The 20,249-nt window shown below is 44.8% G+C and overlaps 1 pseudogene; it reads right to left on the bottom strand.

Annotated features, from left to right (window-relative positions):
- Positions 1-3,514: 3,514 nt before the first annotated feature.
- Positions 3,515-20,249, bottom strand: LOC128263912 (uncharacterized; annotated as a pseudogene).

Raw genomic sequence — 20,249 nt, 5'->3', positions numbered from 1 at the left:
GAAGCATTTAAACTGTTACTCAAGTTTGATTTAACATTATCAGTAGTAGCACTCGGGTTCAAACGTCAATAATGAAGGTGAAGAAGGTTTTTGTCGGGCAACACCAAAAATTGCTTTCGTGGTGCAACGCCCTAGAAGGGGATTACTGGTACTCACACTTGTACATTATTGGAAGATGAAGGTTGGGACTACAATGGCCTATTGTTCCCAGAAATCAGCAGTGACAATGGGTTGATTGTGCGCTTTTAAATTAATGGAAGATGAAGGTTGGAAATTCAAAGACCTTGTTTTCCCAGTAACGGCGATATCACTAATGGCAATAGGATGATTAGGCGGGGAGTTTAGTGGTCCCTCCAGGGCGGAAGGGCTATCCGTGTGGGCGCTCGCTACTGACACAGGTCCCGACAGAGAAGCAGGTTAGTAGAGCCAGGTTGAGGATCGTCTTCGTTGCTGATAGGGTCAATATTTCCACTGATATCGGGAAAGTTGTTCCCTTGGAGGTCAATTATAACACTGAATTGCATCAGGAAAGGATTATCTGGAACAGTAATAGTATTAGTATTATTAGTATTAAGGTGATACTGATATAATTTTTATGCTTTTAGAACGTGTTTCCATAGTTTTAAACTAGGCCAGAATATCCATAAAGTTTGTGTGCAGATCCTAAAACTCCAGATGTGTTTGGCGCAGAAATGCTGACATCTCTACTACCAGATGTCTGCACCTTGGACACACCCAGAGTGGACCAATGTTCTGCTTTAATCGGTCACAAATTTGGGCAACGATATGGACAAGGTCCATACAGCCTGGATGAGCGGCGTTATCGCAAAGACAGCAAAAAACAAAAGGCTGTCGCGATGTTATTATGTTATTGTAAGAGCATTTATTGGCACAGCAGGAGAACATAGTGATTGTAATAAAAGGTTGGCAGTCTTGGGTTAAGTAAATCCAAATTTAAGAGAGATGTTAAATGCCAGCAGCGTCCGACACGAAGATAAGAAAGTAGCAAAGAGAGTGTCCTGGTGAAGGTATGAGTAGGTCCCGTAATCGACGTCCTGAAAGTTGGCGGGTTGCGAAATGCGAGAGACGTATCGGAAGATACTGATCCAAGGCAGAGATGCAAAACAGGCAAGAACAATTCTTTGGCTGTTGTTAGACAAAGCTTTTGTTTACGCGTTTGGGTGTTGATTATTTAGTTTTAATTCAAAAAAGATCACAAAACTGGTATAGATCGGCAAGACAGACCGAACTTTAAAATCTAAGTATAGGATAATTATGCGGGATAATTTCGGTACTAGGCTGGTAAACGTAAGAGCGATCAAAAAACACATCCGTACGTCAGGAGATCAGCAGAGCATCTCCGGAATGTCAATTAGGTGTTGCCTTTCCGAAATGTTCCCAGTTAGTCCCCCATCAAAATTTGACGGACTAATTTATAAGATAGTTAGCCAAAGTTTTTTCGGTGCAACCATCTTCCCACGGAATCCCTGAAAAACTGTTGAGATTTTTAAAAAGTGTGGGACTCCGATTTCCACAGATCACGTCCACCATCCGGTAATATTTGCAGGCTGCGTGGGCCCTTTGTGATGCCATATAATCTCTGAGGTCAATCCCTGAGCTCATTACAGGTTTGTCTTCTCGAACCATCTGGTATGAAGCAAGAATCGTGGAAAATTAGCCAGTTTGACTGTTGGTATGTCCTTCCTGGGGCACTGTATGAGTGCCCTTATTCTTTTGGCGTTAAGTGTGGGCCAAGTTAGCTTTGTTTGTTTGCAGGAGTTGTTTGAGTGCCATCTGCTATCAGAAAGACTGGTAACTGTTTGTTTCAAGATCAGCTTATAATTGGTAATGGACATGCCCAACGTTTCTTTCACGGGAAAAACGTCCCTTGTGTAGCCATCTTGTCAGATACGCCATTGCCTAGAATGTCGCGGTGAGCAGGCACACATGTGAGGTAGATTCTGAGATGGTTGGTCATCTCGTCAAGAGGCGTTGTGTTGATGGAGATTGTCTAATCTTTACGTCTTGAGATCATTACCTTGTATAGTTTAGAGAAGATTCAGAATGGGGTGTAAGTAAGTTGATTATCCTTATTATAGTAGATTGTCCCGTTGGTCCTGATAGCCTTAATTCGATCGCTGGGTGGTAAGTCATTGCGAAGGAGACGTTGCTCAACATTGTTAGACCTCTCGCAAGGTGGTTACGGTGCAAAAATAGCTTGGTAAAGTACTTTTCCTTCTGTTCTGCGATCACTTCTTTGACTGGTAGAATGTTTAACTCAAGATGTACATTTTCGTTGCGAACGTACCACGGTGCCCGATGATTGTTCTCAAGATCTTCGACTGAGCTTGCTGGACTATGTCAATATTGCTATTACTGGCATTCCCCCAAACCTGGGGGCCGTACGTCCATATAGGTTTTAGTACCGAGTTATCGCCTGATTCCATTGCGATATTAGTGGACTTTTTAAATGTGCCTGATTCCATTGGCGCATTAGCGTTTAGCTAAGTGAGTGAGGCGGGCAGCTGATCTGGGCTTGTTTAAATACTGTCGGGGAGAATGAATTTTTATCGTATTTATTTATCGCAATTATTGTAAATGCGGCATTTAGCCTTATGGGATTCCCTGTGTAAGTAAATGCGTTTTAATGCTCCTATGGAATCCGGCTATTATATTGCAGGACGATATATTCAAGGCTAAGGGGAGATCGGGCGTTGATAAGCCAATGAAGGGTTTTAGTGTAGAGTGTTGTTTAACGTGAGCGGCGGATGAAGAGATAGCTGCGCAGGTGCTTGCTTCGGGCAATTTGAGCGGCTAAAAATAGCTGTATTATCAGCAAACGTAGATGTTGTGAGTTGTGTGCTTGTCGGGATGTCTGCTGTGTAGAGGACATATAATGTTGGCCCAAGCACGCTACCTTGAGGAACTCCAGCTCCAATAGTGAAATCGTCAGTTATGGCAGTGTTCTCCTCACAGCGAATTTTCTGTCGTAGAGGTAAGACTCTAAAAGCTTGTACACTAGACCTTCTAGCCAAACTCTATCAAATGTTTAAGAGACATCTAAAAACATGTCAGTACAGTACTCTCATTTTTCAAACGCGTTCCGAATTTCTGATGTTATCCGGCTGACCTGCTGAATTGTTCCGTGCTTTTCTCGAAACCCAAATTGATGTGCATACTTAGGTATATCCGAGTCAATACGCATTTTTCAAAGAGTTTAGATAAGCATGAAAGTAGGCTTATAGGTCTATACGACGTGAAGATTGTATGGTCTTTTGCCGGCTTTGCTATCATTACTTTAATTGACTTTTTTCATCTCAGTGGAAAGTGGCCAAGTTTTGCGATGACATTGAAAAGCTGAGTGATAGTGCAGACGGCGCAATATGGGAGCTCAGAGATAATTTTTGGGGTTATGAGGTCGCAGTCCGTTGATTTTTTCGGATTCAGCTGATTTTTGATGATTTTACCGATTTTGTTTGAACGAAACTCAATTGGCTTATGTTGAATCTGAGGCTCATATGGTAAAGTAGATCAAAACTGGACAGAATGGACTGGCTTCTTCGACCAGGTAGCGGTCGAAGCCCTTCAGGCTAAGTTGCGACTCTTCAAGGCCATTGTCCTACCGACGTTGAATTGGGAAATAACTTGCTGGGGCCGAGCCTGTGATTCATCTCTTAAAATGGTACAAACGTGCATACCAAAGGCGCTTAGGAGGATACTGGGTGTGAAATTGCACCATTATGTCGAAAATCATGTGTTGTTTCAGGAAACGGGTGTGCCGACGGTTGGCAATTTGAAGCTTTTCAAATCGATACAGAGATCCCTTCTTGGATTACACGAACCGTCTGGCTACACGGCTTGCTACACGACGTCTCCGCAGACGGCACTTAGCGGATTAGGGGATTATTGGTCATGATAGACACGGGTGCCTCTTATAACAACACAAGAATACTGAAAAGCTTTTACCTGTCCTGCACTTAATAGCTGAATTGTTGGGATCCTTGAACGAAGTGTTCAGGCATACACGAAAACAAGGACCATCCTTGTGTGGCGTGAAAAACAAAATAATAGCCAAAAATAGGCCATAACTCAGAAGAACTTGGCAGCAGTTGATTCGCATATAAATACTTTCCGATTGCGGCAGAGAGTAAGGTTAAGGGATTAAATTTATATGGAGGCTAGCAGAATAGGTAGTTTGAAAATAGTTTGAAAATAGATTGGCGATATAAAGTGATAATTAAAATATTTTGGATAGTGGTTTTGACAGAACTTTGGTGCAGCTATTGGAACGCAACTGGGAATTTGATCAGGACCAGCAGAATATGAGTATTTTATTAACTTAAGGTTATCAAATACTATTTCTTCAATAATGATTCGCATAAAAATACTTTCCGAGTGCGGCAGAGAATAAGGTTAAGGGATTTAATTTATATTGAGGCTAGCAGAATAGGTAGTTTGAAAAAAGTTTGAAAATAGATTGGCGATATAAGCGTCATTACTAGCATCGGAATTATTATAGAGATGGTGGAAAAGGTAAGGACTTACGTTTAGAGTTAACAAACGCGTATAATTGCTTAGGATTTTCATTAAATTAATTCTTTCAACTTAATAAATAAATCTGGTAACATTCAGAATTATGCTGAACAAAATGCAACTTGGCAACTAAGAAGCTTGAGTGGTCGACAAATAATCCAGTCCTCTTTTATTTTTCAAGACGCCAATTAGGTAGGAAAGCCGGCGAGTAAGCCAGGGGATTTCAAAGAAGTAGCAAAGGATGACACAGTGGAAACAAGAAGGTCAAGAGACTGGTTGAGCAAGCAATAAAAGTTATCTATGAAGAAAAAAAGTTCGTTATCGCGTTCGTTATTGATTTAATTTTTCAAAGTTAGATTTTATAATCATACGATTCAATCTTGACCCATACTCTAGTGGAGGCAAAGGAGAGTTGGTTCTTGATACAGAAGAGTTTGAAAATTCAGAAAAGAAAGCCAAATAAAGGAGCTTGCTGTTTCAGTTGACAACTGAATTGATTCGACTTAGGAAAATGTTAACAATACCGTGAACATGTACACTAGTCGGTATGAAAGAAAGGGAATCCCAAAAGAGGAAAAACTTCAAGAGCAATGAGATCTGTAGGAAGCGTAGAATGAACCCCACCACCAAGGAGGCCTGAACGCACCGATATATAAAATAATTGTTTGTGACGATTTCAAAATCAGACACAGATTAACTTAACTAAGTTTCAGTATATGCGAGTACGCTCGCATCAAACGTAACGCTATTTGCATACAAATTATTAAGTTTACCTAATAAGCTGCGTAAATTTTAATAGTGTATAGTGAAGGACGAAGTTGGTTTTTTGAGCGTGTGGAGGCGGCAGCAGTTTCAACAATTGCAACTAGTATTTTAGGTTTGGTAATAAGCTCATGAGTTATTATATGGTCAGGCCAAATGGAAGGATCGAGGGCTCTTTCAAAAAGAGTGTTAGGAAGGGCAACCTTAAAGGGTGAGATATCTCTCACTTGCTTAAAGTTGAACTTGGAGACAGCAAAATCAGACGTAGAAGCATTTAAACTGTTACTCAAGTTTGATTTAACATTATCAGTAGTAGCACTCAAATTGAAACGTGAATAATAAAGGTGAATAAGGTTTTTGTTGGGCAACACCAAAAATTGCTTTCGTGGTGCAACGCATTAGAAGGGGATTACTGGTACTCACACTTGAACATTATTGGAAGATGAAGGTTGGGACTACAATGGCCTATTGTTCCCAGAAATCAGCAATGGCAATGGGGTGATTGTGCGTTGAAGATGAAGGTTGGAAATTCAAAGACCTTGTTTTCCCAGTTACGGCGATATCACTAATGGCAATAGGATGATTAGGCGGGGAGTTTAGTGGTCCCTCCAGGGCGGAAGGGATATCCGAGTGGGCGCTCGCTACTGACACAGGTCCCGACAGAGAAGCAGTGTTAGTAGAGCCAGGTTGAGGATCGTCTTCGTTGCTGATAGGGTCGATATTTCCACTGATATCGGGAAAGATGTTCCCTTGGAGGTCAAATATAAGACTGAATTGCATCAGTAAAGGATTATCGGAACAGTAATAGTATTAGTATTAATTTGCGGACTGCACTTTTCACGTTTAGGTGATACTGATATAATTTTTAGGCTTTTAGAACGTGTTTCCATAGTTTTAAACTAGGCTAGAGTATCCATAAAGTTTGTGTGCAGATCCTAAAACTCCAGATGTTTTTGGCGCATAAATGCTGACATCTCTACTACCAGATATCTGCACCTTGGACACACCCAGAGTAGACCAGTTCTGCTTTAATTTGGGCACCGATATGGACAAAGTCCATACAGCCTGGATGAGCGGCGTTATCGCAAAGACAGCAAAAGACAAAAGGCTGTCGCGATGTTATTATGTTATTATAAGAGCATTTATTGGCACAGCAGGAGAACATAGTGATTGTAATAGAAGGTTGGCAGTCTTGGGTTAAGTAAATCCAAATTTAAGAGATATGTTATATGCCAGCAGCGTCCGACACGAAGATACGAAAGTAGCAGAGAGAGTGTCCTGGTGAAGGTACGAGTAGGTCCCGTAATCGACGTCCTGAAATTCGGCGGGTTGCGAAATGCGAGAGACGTATCGGAAGACACTGATCCAAGGCAGAGATGCAAAACAGCCAAGAACAATTCTTTGGCTGTTGTTAGACAAAGCTTTTTTTTACGCGTTTGGGTGTTGATTATTTAGTTTTAATTCAAAAAAGATCACAAAACTGGTATAGATCGGCAAGACAGACCGAATATTAAAATCCAAGTATAGGATAATTATGCGGGATAATTTTGGTACTAGGCTGGTAAACGTAAGAGCGATCAAGAAACACATCCGTACGTCAGCAGATCAGCAGAGCATCTCCGGAATGTCTATTAGGTATATCTGAGTCAATACTGGCAGTACTGGCAGTATACGGTTGCCAGTACTTAGTTGTATATTTATAGATGTGGCCGTAGGTAGTTTTGAGCAAATATGTTATAGCTCACTGACCCAACATTTTGGTGAAACACTCACATCGAACCCGCCCCCGCGCATCGCAAGAAATATTTGGATTTCCTGTTTATGCCTTTGTTCCCGCTTCGAACGTTTACAACGGCGACGAAACATTTTGTTCGCGAGTTTGTTGCACCCCTTTCCAACGCTATATTGCAGTTTTTATGCACATAGATTCCGTGAGCTTTTCGGTGGTCAAGAGTTTTAGTACAGCACACACTGCACAGTTGAATTTAATTATTTGCAAATGATAAAAACTGAAAATAATTTAACAAATTTAATAAAATGTCAACCGAAACAATTTAGCTGCCTCAGTTCAGCAAGTGAAGCATCTTAAATTAAAGGCTGAATCAATGCTAAGGCCAAGGCTAACTCCTCTGAAAAGGCCTTGACTGTTGAGAAGCTCCAGGCTATGAGTGAAGAAGAATTACAGCTTCGTGTTAATCTCTCAGAGTAGAATAAGGCTGCATTTAAACAGGTCTATGAAAGTCTTAAGGAGTTGGATTTTAATGGAATCGGCAGCCAGGTTCGCGAAGATTTTGAAGAGCTCATTATTTCGATACAAATCAAGCAAAAACGATAATTGGGTAAGCGTCAATGTCCAGCAATACGAAGTTCCACGCTTAGACCAGAGCCATCTCTGGATTTCCCTCCTGTGCCGGCTGAAATACATCATTGGCCTAAACTGAGATTGCCTGATTTTTCTGGTGGCTATGCTGACTTTTCCGACTTTCAATCAATGTTTAAGGTTATCATAGACAATTACGTTGAGCTCACTAAAATTGAGAAACTGCAGCAATTAAGTCTTACCTGAAGGGTTCCCCTTTGGATACGGTGCGCTGTAGACTTGGATTTGTTGAACAACCGTTTCAATAATAAGCGTCTTATTTTCCAATGTCATATAATAACAATATTGGGTATCCCCTAAGTGGACATGCGGTCCGCAACGAAGCTGAGAGATATGTCCGATAATATAAATGCTAATCTGGGTGCTCTACAGTCAATGGGTTCGGTTGAGCAAATTTCAAACTGCATTCTTGTTCTTGTTTTACTCCAAAAATTAGATAGCAAAACTCAGGCCAACTGGAAAGAATCTGCAGCTATTGATAAAATTCCTTCGACTGATCAATTGAGTACATTTTTGTCCAAGCGTTACTCAAATAATTCACAATCAGGAAGAAGCTTCAACAAAAGCATTTTAATTGCCACTAACTCTTTGGGAAATGGATGAGTTGTGTGTGACAACAGTGGCCATTCAATTTATAGCTGTGGTCAATTCAACAATCTGTCAGTACAAGAGCGTATTCGAAAGGAACTAGCGTTCTGTCTTAATTGCCTAAAGAAGGGGCATCAAACGCGCAATTGTAAGTCAAGCTGCTGTCGAACTTGCAGGTCCCAAGCATCACACCCTTTTGCATCTTGGGACTCAGTCTTCGACCCAGGTTCTGCAAGCTTCCGCTGCAGAACAAAGTACGCCAAATGCCATTAGGTTAGGTAAGGTTAGAGCAGTTGTCAAATTATTGGCACATTTAGACCTAGAAGGTCCATTGTCTGCTGCCCTTACCGCAGCTGACCTAGCATAGCTCCCTTCCGGTTGCTTTCATGAATTTTATTATTCGTTTTAGGCTTATATTCGCCAGTTCAGATGTACTGCACATGAAGGTATTCCCTAAGTGGTACCAACCAATGACCTGTAAGCACTCGTATTAGCATTCCGCACTTTGTACGGCTTAGCTTTAGAAGCTCAGAAGTTCCCTTCGCATTAATAATTGGCCATTTCTGGCGAGAGATGCGACAATGTCTTACGTGTGTCCATGCTAGGTTCGCAAGTTCTTTATATTTGTTTTTAATGTTAAGCTTGCAGGTGGCCATCGGCATCTCAATGTTCTCCTTGTTCGGAAGGAGAGGAACGGTAGAGCCATGTCTGGCCAACTCATCTGCAATACAATTGCCTGCAATGTTTCGGTGACCCGGGACGCATATTAGGTATACTTTAAACTGCAAAGCCATCTCATGTAGAGATAGTTTGAGAGTTTGTATTGGTCGAGATAATCGATCTGATAGCCGCTTGACTAACACTGTAGATGTTTACTCATTTTTTGGAAGACAATTCAGGGATCCGGAAGTCTGAAGGATTTCCTGATGTTAAGTTGTTTGGAGTATATTAATCCTCCGACTTGATTATGTAATTTGGAGCCGACAGTGTAGAAGTTGACTTCCTCTTTAAGGCCCGGTAGACCTTGCTCCCAGTCTTCTCTGGTTGGGAGTAATGCTTCAAAGGGGGTGTGGCTGTATTCAATTGGTTCGCATTGATCCGTTTTAGGTGGGATCGTTGTGTCCTGCTGGAGTATCCTGGCATGACCATATGTTTGGCGTTTCCATTGCCCTAAGTTCCTCATTCGAACCGCAGCTATCTTGGCCCGCTTCATGCCGGCTAAGTCCAGGCTGGGAAGGTTCAGAATAGCATTTAGCGCCTCGTTGGGGGTAATGCGAAGGGCTCCGCTTATGCATAAGAATGCCATTCGTTGAACCTTTTTAAGGTTTGCTGTCGTTGTCTGTTTCATGAGCGCAGGCTACCATATTGACACTCCGTAGAGTAGAATAGGCTTGACTATCGCTGTGTGTGTCCAGTTGACGATTTTTGGGGACATGCTCCATTTCATTTTTTACAGGAATAGAGGGCAATTGTTGCCAGCTCCGTTTTTGAGGGGTTTACTCTTAGACCTCTTTCTGTTGTCCAGTCAGATAGTATTTTAAGTTTGGCGGTCATTAGATCGTATAGTGTCTGAGGGAATTTCCCTGAAAAAATAATGGCTACATAGTCCGCATATGCCACAACCTTACATCCACCCCCTTCCATGTTAAACAGAAGCTCAATCACTGCGATGTTCCATAGTACAGGGGAGAGTACACCACCCTGAGGGGTTCCCCTGTTCACGAACCTTGTTTGTGTTGAGGTTTCAAAAGTAGAGGCTACCATTCTGGTCATCAGCAATTTATGGATTAGCTCCACGACTTGAAACTCAACACCCAGGTCAGTGAGGGGTTCGGTTATGGCTGCAGGGAGAACATTGTTGAAAGCGCCCTCTATGTCCAGGAATGCAACTAGTGCGTATTCCATGTGGTTGAGTGACTTTTCGATTTGGCTGAATACTGCGTGCAGAGCTGATTCGGTGGACTTGCCCTTTGAGTAAGCATGCTGATAATTGTTTTGAGTCCATGACTGACCTGATGTGCAGGCCAATCAGTCGTTCAAAACTCTTATGTAGAATGGACGGCAGACTTATAGGCCTGAAATCTTTCGTCGTCGTGTGCGAGGCTTTGCCCGCTTTGGGTATAAAGACTGCATTTGTTTCCCTCCATGTTGATGGCAATGTTCCTATCTTAAGTATGGTGCGGAAAATTTTCTTTAGCTAGTTGACAGCAATCTGACTAGCATTTTGGATGTGCTCAGGGGAGAGATGATCAGGTCCTGCTGATTTGAAGGGTTTGAAACTGTTTATGGCTCATTTTATGTTACGTTCAGACAGGAGCATTTCCAGGTTAATGCTTGAACCAGACTGATTTTCTAAAAGTCGTTCTACTGGGAGACTACCCGGAAAGCGGGAGTCTAGAAGTAAGCTTAGGGTCTCCTCACTAGAGTCTGACCATGAGCCATCTGCTTTTTTTAAGGTATCCCAAGGAAGGGGTTGTTTTGGAGAGGATCTTCCTAAGCCGAGCAGCATCGGTTGTTTCCTCTATGTTTGAGCAGAAGGCCTGCCAAGCTGATCGTTTTCCTTTTCTTATGGCCTTCTTGTAGGAGGCTATTTCCAACTTATATTGTTGCCATTTTAGATCTTTATTCCCCGCTTTCGCCCTGTTAAAAAGGGTTCTGCAGCTGGATCTGAGTTCTGAAAGTTTCTGAGTCCACCAAGCAGGCTTTTTGGATACTCTCGGTTTAGGGTAGGTTGATTCAATGGTCACATTGCAGGCTTCTGTAAAGGTCCCTACTAAGTTATCTAGACTGGGTAGATCACTATTGTCATTTGGGGTTTCTATTAGAAGAATACCTATCAAGGCTCCAGTTTATTCGTCTAAGGTTGACGAATTCAGCTGAATGGGAGGGTCTAATGATAATGTAGTTTCTATGAATCTGCGAGCGAGTGCTCGCTTGAGACTTCCCAATTTCTTTTCAAGAAGACTGCCTGACACCAGGGTGACCGTTTGGCTATTTTTTGTGATGATGTTGCATAGAAATAGGTTCGAACCAAGGATGAAATCAAAAAGAGACTCACCCCTGTTATTGCTTGAAGGGCTTCCCACTGAGTGTGGTGAGCTTTAGCGTCGCAGCCTATTACCAGATCGATGTTGAACGCCTCGCTCTCTTCGACCAGTTGTCGGACTAGCTCGTCTGTGGGGTCCTCCTTTTCGACGACGACGTTGAAGTCACCCTTATGGTAGCCGCTGAAAGTTCCAGGCTTGCTACGGTGTTGTCTCCGTTGCTGTAATTATGAAGCAGAAATATGCTAAGGTGCCATTTGGCTAAAATGCAGGTTCGAATTTTACCTCATTTAGGGTCAATTAGCATCTTGAATTCCTTGGTGCCTAGTCCAGAGACCTTGCCAACGACCCAAGGTTCCTGTACCAGCACCAGGTCTGCCCCGCCCGCAGAGATAAAAACGAGTCTCTTTTTCGTTCCTGAAGTAAGGGGAAATTGTGAGGAGTTGAATAACTCCCCACATGTTAAAAAGCAAACACAATAAAAGCATGCAAGCAGTGGCCTACCAGTTACCAGTTACGCGGCGAGTTCTCCCCTAGTAACGGTAGTGCGGCGAGAGAGAGTGATGCCCTGAGCACCAGAAAAGGACAGGGAGAGTCAGAAAAAGACGGCAGTGCAAGGGAGCAGCGAAGGGCCGTGTGCGGACTTCGGACCCTGATATTGGTGCCGTGCGCAGAGGGCGAAAGGTCGAACGGTAAAACCGTGGACTTTGGACCAGAAGGCAAGGAGACACCGAAAATTAACGGTAAAGCAGGCCGGACGCTGGAAGCGGGATCAGTCTGTCATCAGTAAATCATCGGGCAGTTATCATCAGTGAAAGTTAATACGAGTACCAACGCGAGTGAACAACACATCGAATCAACGTCGGCAAGGAGCAGAGCAGTGCGGGGTCAACAAGGAGCAAGATCGCTATGTCGAGACGTTCGGGACTTAGAGTTGCAGTCTCCGAATTGAGGCACAGGTAGATGAGGGTCTTACGCTTTGTCACGACTTCTTTCGCGATTTGCCATCCCACCCGGCGTGTCCGACAGAGTTGAAAAAATAGAGTCCTTTCACAAGGAACCGTGGGCTCGGAAAGAAAGTTTTCTAGAACTAGCTGCCTGCCTACAAGGACTGCAAGGACTGGCGAGCTCCGGCGTATGCCTGATCGTCCTGCAAGATTTTTACAGGCTCTGGTGCGAGTAGCCCGGAAGGACGCGCGTTTGTTCGGCTAGTGTTCGGCTAGTGCCAGCCAAACTTGGCACCATTCTGGAGGGCAGGACGGAGGACATGTCACAAAAACACAAAACGACCCAGGAATGGTGGAAATTTCGGCTGACCTGTAGGAGATCTACGACAAACTAGGCTGAAGCGGCAAATTGCAAGTCCCAGACGCCGAACATAGCTAGCCTGGGCGTGGAGAGCATGAAGGAGGCAGCAGGATCTAGGGGCACAAGTCAAGATAGAAGACCAGAACAGCAAAGGCCCAGCGCACCAGACTATGCCAAAGTCGCAAAGCAAGTCAGGGAAGTGTCTTTCAAGTTTGACGGCACGGAGAAATCGCTGGAGTTTCTGGAACAAGTAGAGCAATGCCCGAATTGCTGCAAGGCTTAGGGCTATTTCAAACAATTAACACTCGACGACATGCGGAGAGTTCAGCGAAAGTTTCCAAACTTTTTTCCTGCCGAGGGGATTCTTATCAAAGCTCGCAGATTAGGGCAAGCAAAGGAAACAGGGTTTCAGAAAGTCATCCAAGAACTATATGGTCGAAATGCAGACCATGAGGAAACCTCTCGGCTACTTCCCAAAGGAAACACTCGAGATCATAAAGGACAACTGCACTCCTGAACTGAGGATTTCCCTGATAACTTATAAGGTGATGAGTATGAAGAACTCGAGAAAGAGCGAGAAGCATTTATACAAGAAAACAAATTATCGCGAAACAAATCAACAGCACCACAAAAAGTTAAGTGTAGAAAATGCAAAGAAGACGGAGGACACCAAGCGCCCATCAACGTCCCACGCCAATGGAGTCCGAACAACTATAATCAACAGAACAGATTATGGAGGCCACCTACTACCAATCAGAGGCCACCCAACGCAGACGCACGTTGTGAACTCACACGAAGCCTGCAGACGGTGTGGCGGTCACGGACATTTAGATGGGTGTTAGGAGCGTAGAGTGCTGCCAGAAATCGGGAAATGGCCAGCGATACCAGCCGCAGAGGGGCAAGAAGGCAAGTTAGGTTGGCAGATGGCAGGTGCAGCGGAATGAACACACAGCTCGAGGTAGAGATGGAATTCGGCAACAAGCGATTGCCTAAGAACCTGCTGATCCTACCAGGAGTGGTAGACTCGCTGGTGCTAGGATGGAATTTTTTCACAGGAGTCGGCGCCGAAATAAAGTGTGCTGGACATATGGTGGTGACCCCAGAAAGGAGAAGGCACAACGGATGGCTCGAGGAAAATCTGTCTGTGGAAGTGGTACAATCACCTCTGAATAATGCGATGCTGAGAAATTCCTAGTGCATGAGCTCGCAGAATTTCGAACAATAAGTGGAACATCCAACATAGCCGAGCAACAAATCAACATGAAAGACAAGCCAATCAAACAGAGATACTACCCGAAAACCCGAAGGTTCAAGGGCAAATCAATGCGAAAGTCGACGAGTTGCTAGAGAAGGGATGCATAGAACACTCGAGAAATCCGTAGAGCCCCCCGATTGTCATGGTGAAAAAGAAGACAGGTTAGTGGAGGCCTTGTGTCGACTTTAGACATATCAATGCCAAATCAATCAAAGACGTTTATCCGAAACCAAGCATTCTAGATTTGAAAGATGGCTAATGGCAGATTCTTCTAGAAGAAAGTAGCAGGCAACTCACGTCGTTCACAGTGCCAGGAAAGGGGCTTTTCCAGTGGAAAGTAATGACATTTGGCTTACACTCCGCCTCGGCGACTTTCCAGAGAGCACTGGACCAGGTTATTGGACCGGAGATGTCACCACACGCGTTTGCATACCAAGACGACATCATCGTGATCGGACGCACACTGGAAGAACACAGAAGGAACCTGAGAGAAGTTTTCTGACGCCTTAAACAGGCAAACCTCAGGATAAATCCCGAAAAATGTCATTTCTTCAGAAGCGAACTGCTTTACCTGCACCGATCCCGAAAAAGTATCAGCCATAGCCGAGCTGGAACCACCCACAACCATCCGGGAACTGCGCCAATACTTGGGCGTAGCATCGTGGTACAGGCGATTCGTGCCCGACTTTGCGCGAAAAGTGAAACCACTAAATCCCCTTTTGCGGAAGGACACGAAATGGGCATGGACTGCAGAGCACCAGCCAATCGTGTGGGCAATCCGGAAGGATACCACTTCAAAGTGGTGACTGACCATATGGCGCTTAAATGGTTGAACAGCATCGAAAGTCCCTCAGGAAGAATAGCGAGGTGGGGCCTGGAGTTGCAGCAGTATGATTTTGAAATATCATACAGGAAGGGGCAGCTTAACGTGGTCGCTGATGCACTCTCAAGACAGCCTCTGCCAGAAGCCTTTAGGCTAGCCAAGGAAGCTCCGGAGGACACGCAGGGAACATGCAGCTGGATTAAGGATATATGTGAGAAGATTAACACACAGCCACAGAAGTTTCCAGACTACCTCATGGAGGGAGGCGAATTATACAGGCATATCCCGCACAGAGCAGGCAGCGAAGACGTGGCAGCATGGAAGCTCTGTGTTCCACGGGGGCTGAGGGAAACAGTCCTGAAGGAGAATCACGACTCACCAGCCGCTGGACACGTGGGAAGTCGGAAAACGATTGCAAGGCTGGCGGCTCGATATTACTGACCAGGAATGCATAGGGACGCCCGAGCACACGTACGGAAATGCGAGACATGCCTCAAATACAAGCCTTACCAGATGCAGGCAGCTGGGAAGATGCTGACTCAAATTTGTCGGACCATTGCCCAGGTCGAAGCATGGCAACCAGATGCTGCTAGTGCTGATAGATAGGTTCTCAAAGTGGACAGAATTGGTGCCACTGCGAGCAGCAACGGCAGTAACACTTCAAAAGGCGTTCCGAGAAAGAGTCATCGCTAGGTTCGGAGTCCCGAAGGTGGTAATAACGGACAATGGAGTTCAGTTTGCCAGTCGGGCATTCAAAAAATTCCTCAGCGAAATGGGCATTAAGCAACAGTTCACAGCACCATATACACCGCAGGAAAATCCAACGGAAAGAACAAACCGAACTGTTAAAACCATGATAGCGCAGTTTGCGGGACAGAACCAGAGGAATTGGGACGAGAAGTGGCCGGAGATTATGCTAGCGGTAAACTCAAGTACGTCGGAATCAACAGGCTACTCCCCGTGTTTCCTCACGCAGGCTCGAGAGTCTCGACTGCCCAGCGCTCTGTACGACAGGGAAACCATCGGCACAGGAAAGCAGACTGAAACACCTGAAGATAAGGCCAATAAGATGAAGGAGATCTTCGAAATTGTGCGCCGGAACATGGAGAAAGCTGCTCAGGACCAAGCCAGGCAGTACAATCTACGAAGGAGGCAATGGAATCCAACAATAGGGGACACAGTCTGGGCGAAGGAGCACCATTTGTCAAAGGCAGCCGAGGGTTTCGCGGCAAAGCTAGCGCCGAAATATGACGGACCGTACACGGTAATAGATTTCGTCTCACCAGTCATTTGTAAAATCCGCCACAAGGATACACAAAAAGAACGAACCGTCCACGTCAGTGATCTTAAGCAAAAAACACAAGAACTCGGTACAGACAAGCAAGGACAACACGAGCATGCAACGACAAAAGGTGCGGGCATAAGCCAGAGTCTATATAGACCGCAGGGTAGCACAAGCATGCAACGACAAAAAGCACAGCCTATAGCGTCAGGCATAAGCCAGAGTCTATATAGACCGCGAAACACACGAGCATTCAACGACAAAAAGTGCAGACTATATCGTCGGGCACAAGAACCAGAGTCTATATAGAACGCAGGAAACAGGGAGGCACAGTGACCCAGACAACGAGGCAAACAGATTCTGCGTCGGGCATGAAGCCAGAGTCATCCGTTAATACGCCGCGAAGAATAAGGTGATGCACAGGACAAGAAAACGAAAAGACCGCAGGCCAACAACAATCCGTAGCTTCGGCAGACTCTGTACGAATCGAGGAAGACCACGACCAGATCTTTGTTTCCCGAGGAAAGAGGGGAGACGGTACAGCTCGAGAGCTTTACCGTAGCATGCCAAGCCGGAAAAACACGAAAATAACGCGCACACACATTAAAAAAAAAAAAGGAAGGAAAATACACACACATGAAATGCACTACGGATGATCCGGCAATTTGAAATGAGAGATATACATGAAAACCGGGGTCGCAGGGAAACAAACCACTTGCCAACTAAATGCAGAACGACGCGAGAAAGCGATGAGCCGAGCAGGGTCGTTGACCCCGACCCCAAGGGCAGGAAAGGCCAACTCTGCAATCCTGGGCCAAGCTTTGGGGGAAAAAGAAAATAAGTAAAAATGAAATAGACAGGAAATTGCGCTTACCAAAGCATTATGCGAAGTCAATATAAACAAGGGATGGGGGCACTTCGATTCATGGCGGCCGATTGGCACTAGACGATAGTGTCGATCGGTGGGCACAAAATACTGGAAATATCGGCACAAGGAGTCACACCGTGGAACATCGATACATTAAGTGGCAACGCCACGTTGGGTCACGGAACCGATAACAACTGGAGACCGATCGATTTGGCGGAGAGTGACCATACAACAGAGAGTCACACGAGAGAGTATCGATAACACCGATAACGACTGGAGACCGATCGGCACGACGTAGAGTGACCATCCGACGGAGAAGGCAAATCACGGAGATCGAGAAAATCATCGGGGGAAACGTCTGGGCGGGAATTCAAAAGTCTACGGGGGAAACGTCTGGGCGGGAATTTAAAGTCTACGGGGGAAACGTCTGGGGCGGGAGATTAGGAGCGTAGAGTGCTGCCAGAAATCGGGAAATGGCCAGCGATACCAGCCGCAGAGGGGCAAGAAGGCAAGTTAGGTTGGCAGATGGCAGGTGCAGCGGAATGAACACACAGCTCGAGGTAGAGATGTAATTCGGCAACAAGCGATTGCCTAAGAACCTGCTGATCCTACCAGGAGTGGTAGACTCGCTGGTGCTAGGATGGAATTTCCTCACAGGAGTCGGCGCCGAAATAAGGTGTGCCGGACATACGGTGGTGATCCCAGGAAGAAGAAGGCACAACGGGTGGTTAGAGGAAAAATTGTCCGTGGCGGTGGTGCAAACCAACTCTGAGGAATACGACGTTGAAAAATTTTTAGAACAGGAGCTCGCGGAATTTCGAACAATGAGTGCAACATCCAACATAGCCGAGCACCGTATCAGCATGAACGACGACAAGCCAATCAAACAGAGATACTACCCGAAAACCCGAAGGTTCAAGGGCAAATCAATGCGAAAGTCGACGAGTTGCTAGAGAAGGGATTCATAGAACACTCGAGAAGTCCGTACAGCTCACCGATTGTCATGGTGAAAAAGAAGACAGGTCAATGGAGGCTTTGTGTCGACTTTAGACAGATCAAATCGATCAAAGATGCTTATCCAATGCCAAGGATAAATTACATCTTGGACCAGTAGAGGGAGGCAAGGTACATAAGCAGCCTAGATTTGAAAGATGGCTACTGGCAAATCCCCCTAGAGGAAAATAGCAGGCCATTCACGGCGTTCACAGTGCCAGGAAAGGGGCTTTTCCAGTGGAAAGTAATGACATTTGGCTTACACTCCGCCTCGGCGACTTTCCAGAGAGCACTGGACCAGGTTATAGGACCGGAGATGTCACCACACGCGTTTGCATACCAAGACGACATCATCGTGATCGGACACTGGAGGAACACAGTAGGAAGCAAGAAATGTCAATTCTTCAGAAGCGAACTGCTTTAACTGGGACACCGCGTTGCATATCAAGGAATCGGCACTGATCCCGAAAAGGTAGCAGCCATAGCCGAGTTGGAACCACCCACAATCATCCGGGAACTGCGCCAATACTTGGGCGAAGCATCTTGGAACAGGCGGTTTGTGCCAGATTTTGCTCAAATAGTGAAACTTTCTAAATTATCTACTGCGGAATGGACTCCAGATCACCAGAAGGCATTCGAGGAGGTAAAGGCAAGGCTAGTGGACGATCCTGTGCTGGCATGCCCAGATTTATATAACCCATTCGTGCTGCAGACAGACGAAAGCGATTATGGTATAGGGGTAGTCCTGACGCAGGAAACAGAAAGCGGCGAGAAGTTCATTTAGTATTCAAGCCGGACCTGAATAGCGCGGAAAATAACTATTCAACAAGCGAAAAGGATTATTACCAGGCATGCCAATCGTGTGGGCGATCCGGAAGCTCAAACCATATTTGTAAGGATACCATTTCAAAGTGGTAACTGACCATATGGCGCTTAAATGGTTTAACAGCATCGAAAGTCCCTCAGGACGGATAACGGTGGTCCCTGGAACTGCAGCAGTATGATTTTGAAATATCGAGCAGGAAGGGGCAGCTTAACGTTGTCGCTGATGCACTGTCGGGACAACCTCTGCCGGAAGCCCTGAGCCGAGCAAAGGATACTGCGGAGGATACTCACGGAGAATGCAGCTGGATTGAAGAAGAGAGAAAAGACACGGCCACAGAAGTTTCTGGACTACCTTATGGAGGGAGGCGCGATATATAGGCATATCCCGCACATAGCAGGCACCGAAGACGTGGCAGCATGGAAGCTCTGTGTCCCACGGGGGCTGAAAGAAACCGTCCTGAAGGAGAATCACTTTTCACCAGCTGCTGGACATTGGGAAAGTCGAAAAACATTTGCAAGGCTGGTGGCTCGCTTTTACTGGCCAGAGACGCTCGAGCACACGTATACATACCTTAAATACAAACCTAACCAGGTGCAGGCAGCTGGGAAAAGCTGACGCAGATACCCGATGAACCATGGGCAACAGTTTGCGCAGACTTTGTCGGACCATTGCACAGTGGATCCGCTTGTATGGAAGAGCGGCCAAAAATACTAATAATGGTCATAACGTGCTGAAATTTATAACAATAATTTAGCAAATTTGTCTAAACATATAGCAACAAAAATCGGACTTATCGATCGGCTATATCCTATAGCTCCCAAAGGAACAATCGATACCGAATTATAAAAACATATTTGTTTAATCTAATTTATTACGATTTTGGTATGGAAGATATTTTTCGTAGTTATACATATTCTTAAAAAACTAAAATAAAAATCAACAAACAAAATATAAATGAAACAAAAATTATAAAGCATCGTCAAGTAATTCGTAGACAGATGTAAGCAAACTCGACCTATCTTTTTTAGGAAGTTGTCTCTGTCCTGTTAAAAATGGATCTGAACGCAATAATAAATAGTTCATGACATCTGTGTTTGTTAAAGTACGAGATACTTTCCGACTGTGTTGAAGTCTACATTTTTTTAGTTCCTTGTTATTGGACTCTGCTGCTTCCTCTGAAAGCTCTCCTATCGACACTAATGCATACTCTATTACAGCTGAACCATGAATTAAGACCTTATGGACGGTAGCCGGTAAATAGTACCATGGATATGCAGCTATAAGATATTTGGCTGTATCCAGCGCGTAATTTTCAAATTTCTCCACATTAATTTTGAATCCCGATGCCATGGCTTGCAATAATGTTGCACATCTGTGAATCAAAGATGCATCGATTCCTGTTATTTCGGAGCTCAAATCTGCATTACAAAAGAATTTCCTTGCGATATTTCCGTCGTTTGAAGATCCTCTACCTCCATCTCTAGGTTTGTCCACTAGTATTCCCATTTTTTCGCGAAATTCCTCCTGAATGTGTTTCTTCCTGTTCAATACTTGCATCTTCTTTTCTTCATCGCGTACTTGCCACAT

This window comes from Drosophila gunungcola, unplaced genomic scaffold (assembly GCF_025200985.1).
Source record: "Drosophila gunungcola strain Sukarami unplaced genomic scaffold, Dgunungcola_SK_2 000026F, whole genome shotgun sequence".
Classification (NCBI taxonomy): domain Eukaryota; kingdom Metazoa; phylum Arthropoda; class Insecta; order Diptera; family Drosophilidae; genus Drosophila; species Drosophila gunungcola.
Note: the sequence above shows the minus strand (reverse complement) of the source record. Positions and strands in the feature narration are given on the sequence as shown.